Raw genomic sequence first — 4,495 nt, 5'->3', positions numbered from 1 at the left:
CGGCAAGGAGCATTGAGAATAAACTAAATGAGTGCTTAAAGGCTTGGCGTGCGAATTACATTAATGTGAAAGAATATTATTCTCTTTATTATGTAATAACAAACCTTTATCCAGAGCTTATTCCAGACTTTCGAAGATTCACAAGCCGGACGTTTCTATTAGAATCATTGTTTTCTGTGTTAATACTACTCTTTACAGATTTGCATCCTTTCTACACAACATTTTACATTTTTACATTTTTAAGAGTTTATCAAATCATCATTTTACCAAAGGCACATAGCTTTGTCAATAAGAGCTTTGAATTAGTCGGAGGTTTGCCGGGCTTGCGTGTCGGTAAATCTGATGTTCTATTATCACTCGATGTCGTCTCGCTTTTTACCAACATACCGTTAGATTTGGCTTTAGATGGAATGAGGAGATGGGTCACATCAAAGATCACACTAGGATACCCCTCGAACCTTTCATTCGAGCATTAGAATTTGTCGATGACATAATTTTGACCGCTCTATTAAATGAACTCAACGATTTACTTAACATTTTGAATAATTACGATGAAAGATTAAAATTTACTAGTGAGATACAGGTTGATTTTTCTTTAAGTATTTTAGATATAAANCTAATAATTATTAACAATAATGAGATTGTTTGTGATTGGTTCTACAAACGTACGTATTCCGGAAGGTATTTGAATTTTTATTCCTCTCATCCATTATCTCAAAAAATAGGAATAATCATTGGTATGCCAGATAGAGTCTTGTTGCTTTCACATCCTACGTTCTAGGAAAAAAATTTACGTTTTATGATTAACATACTTATCTTAAATAATTATCCATTGAATTTTATTTTTAAAGTGCCTAATAATCGCATTAAATTCTTGGTAAATACTAAGCTTAATGCAGCAAAAGATGATATGCCAATGATCTTTGAATTTCCAATAAAAAATTTTTTTGTGGTTCTATTTATAAATAATATCTCTCAATCTATTTCTAAACTTTAGAAAAATCACAAAAAAGAGGAAACTTTGTTAGTACTCCGTAGTCTTAATAAATTAAATAGATATATAAGAGCTATCTCTCTCTCTCTCTCTCTCACATACACACACACAAAGATCCTCTAGAACATGACCAACAGAAGAAAGTAATTTATAAATTATCATGCGGCAGTTGCGACGTTTCTTATGTTGGTCAAACGCTGAGAAGGCTTAAGACAAGGATAAGCGAACATAAAAACCAATTAAAACGCAATGTTGAGAATGTTTCCGTGGTTACTCAACACCAGATTGACACGGGTCATAAGTTTGATTAGAAAGATGCGCAAATTCTAGATATCGAACCAAATTTTTTTAGGAGACTCGTATCGGAGATGATCCACATAAAATTACAAAAGAATTCCATAAATGTGATGTCAGATACGGACAATCTCACAAAGCGTATTTTTCCTTTTTAGAATTTTATAAGTCAAAATGATTGGTTTTCCTTGTGTTTGATTTCTCTATTCTTCTCAGTTTTGTGCGTGTTTACTATGTAATATGTTGTGGAGAAAACCTGTATATATGACGAGTGCTTTGCCCGTACGTTTTAATGTAGTTTCTGTTTGTGTCTGTGTTTTATTAGTTTTATCTACCTGACATCATTTTAATTTTTCTTGACACATTTTGAATTACCGGACACTTCAGGACGTACGCCGGCTGCATTTGTTTGTATCAAGTATTCCCGTTTATTTATTTATTATATTTTTTTTGCTTATTTGTTCATTGACTTTGATTTATTGTAATTTTTTCGCGCATTTAACACAGATGTCACTGAAGAAGATCCAAAGCAGGATTGAAACGTTTGACATTATTTAAATAAAGAAATATATTCTTACCAAAACATCCTGGTCTTTGGCTCGTATCGGCCTTCACCTTTTATATTTTGAATTTTTACGAGCTTGTCTACACATTAGAATTTGTTTTGTCTTCGACTTTTTTCACGTTCAATAGGATTATATACCAACAAACATTTAGCACTCCCATGGGATCTTCTCTTTCACCGATCATTTGGCGGATCTTGTTTTGCAAGATCTTGAGGATTGTTGTCAAAAAGAATTTAAAAAATTAGACATAACACTACCTATTTATTATAGATATGTTGACGACATTCTCTTGTCGGCTCCGAAGGAGAAGATTGATCTAATTTTACAATATTTCAACTCATACCACCCACGATCAAAGTTTACAATTGAATTTGAAGAGAATAGATCAATTAATTTTCTAGATACTTCAATCACGATTGTCGATGACAAACTCAGATTTAATTGGTATCATAAGTCTACATTCTCGAGACGTTACCTTAACTTTTCCTCGCACCATTCATTTAAACAAAAGTTGGCTATTGCTTCAAGCGTGGTTGACAGAGCAATTTTACTCGCCCACCCGTCTTATCATAAAGATAACTTAATTGGAGTAATGCAAATGTTAATAGCTAACGATTACCCTCTGGATCTGATATTTAAGATATTTACTAAGAAACTTCATTATTTATTTAACAATAAATTGATAATGATGAACAGCGAGAATGACTTAAATAAGGTTTGTGAAGAAGAAAGAGAGATTACATTCAATTACTTTTCTTTATCCTTTTTACCTGAAGTCACTAGTGTTACGTCCTGAGCCTATGGTTACGGTCGGGCATTAGTGGTAGTACGTAACAGACGCACTGACACATTCAAGCGAACGTGAAGTCTATCCCGGCACACTGACACAGATAAGGAAGTCAGGAATGCGCGGGTTGAGCGAGACAGTTCGGCAACGCAAACAGGCCAACGGGGTTACCCGATTTTTCTCTGTCTAACGTATTCTCACTTGTCGGTTCCCTTTTAGGTCTAAGACGCAAGTCTCAATTACCAAGGACGGAACCACGCGAATTAACGAGGAATGAACGGGTTGTTTAATGAGTGTGATTTACTAGTAGATTGTTAGTTAGACGAGGTCCATAAGAGTTAAATTAATTAAAGCCGGATTTTGTTATAAAAATATTAGCATAATGGTTTATTCAAATAGGATTGTTAATATTATAATAAAAATCGACGAAAAGACATGAGTAGGTTTCGTATAAACTTGCGTTAAATTGACACGTACAGACGGTTCGGGTTCGATAATGTATCTTACCGATAGCATTTCTTTATAATTGTTACAATCGGCGGAATGTTTAACTGGAGTGAGATCAAGATTATTGAACTGGATTAATAGAGAATCTCGAGTCCGGAGCGTGTTTANCAGAAATCATTTCTTGTCAAATACACTGACACTAGTTAGTTACGGGTCGTCGGTCGGATCCGTTTCCGCAAGAGATCGTAAAATGAGAGGGTCTATTGTTCGAAAGATTCTACTTTAACATAGGCGCTGTTCATTTGACTATGAGTAGCAAATCGAGATAATCAATTAAGAGTAGATAACTATTATTGAATAATTGATCGGATAAATGTTTACAATCGTTATTACGGTACTCGGAATCATTACATTACGTTGTGTATTGAGAATTAGAATTGGTTGTAAGAATTGATGATCTTGACTGCTGCTCATATCGAAATGCAAAAGGTGTATGAGTTTGTATTAGTGAGACTTACAATGTACTCGGTGATATATTTTGGTGATAGCGATGCTGGAAATTGGCAAGATTGCTCGGTGATTGGTCGTAGTTGTTTTGCTTGGATTCACGCTGGGGAGTCGGCGGCATCCTCAGCAGGTTCGACAAATGAGAAGTTTGCGAAATTTCTTTGATTCAAACTGACTGACCGATTGATTGTTAATCACTGACTCTATCGCGAGAAGCTACTCTCTGAAGATCGAACTGTGTTGGAAAACTGCGTACTGATTAATGAATGCTTGATCGAGCATCCAGGGCTTTTATACATGCAGGTTGATTTCCCCTTCTCTATCATCTTTTATCGAAATTTCGACTTCTCGTTCGTTGACCGCCGGGGCAAAGACCTTTTTCCCTTTTGTTCGATTCTCCGGATTGATAGGATCATCGTTTGTTTAGATCTCGCTTATCGGTACGTGCCCTATCTTGTTTATGTCTGCGAGTCGCAACTCTAGCCCCTTGATTTTCGATTTCTTTTCCAGAGTNGCGAGAGCCGCTGTATCATGCCCAAAATTTCCGAGCGCGTAGCTTGCGTACAGAGAATCTTTGTTCATCACATTCCCTTCTGAGGGGCGATAACCTTTGCTCATCGATACAGGTTAGATTTTGTTTATAATATGACGTCCGGCTAGGTTTGTTTATAATATGACACCCAGTTCGGACTTGTCTATCTTATCTCGGTTGGCTCTCGTTTCTCTTTCCAGGAATTCGTTACAAGGATTATTTCTTAGAATTATCGTTAGACTTAATAATTATATTCCGTTGCAAAATGAAAGAGCCCGTGGAGTCCAGAACGTAACACTAGTAACATCTCGAGATTTTTAAATAATTTGAGTTTCAAAGTTGCCTACAGGACTTTTAACACTCTAAAT

Source organism: Pseudomyrmex gracilis, unplaced genomic scaffold (assembly GCF_002006095.1).
Source record: "Pseudomyrmex gracilis isolate BER0280 unplaced genomic scaffold, ASM200609v1 scaffold_1527, whole genome shotgun sequence".
Classification (NCBI taxonomy): Eukaryota; Metazoa; Arthropoda; class Insecta; order Hymenoptera; family Formicidae; genus Pseudomyrmex; species Pseudomyrmex gracilis.
The sequence above is the reverse complement of the archived record's forward strand: the minus strand, read 5'-3'. Positions refer to the sequence as shown.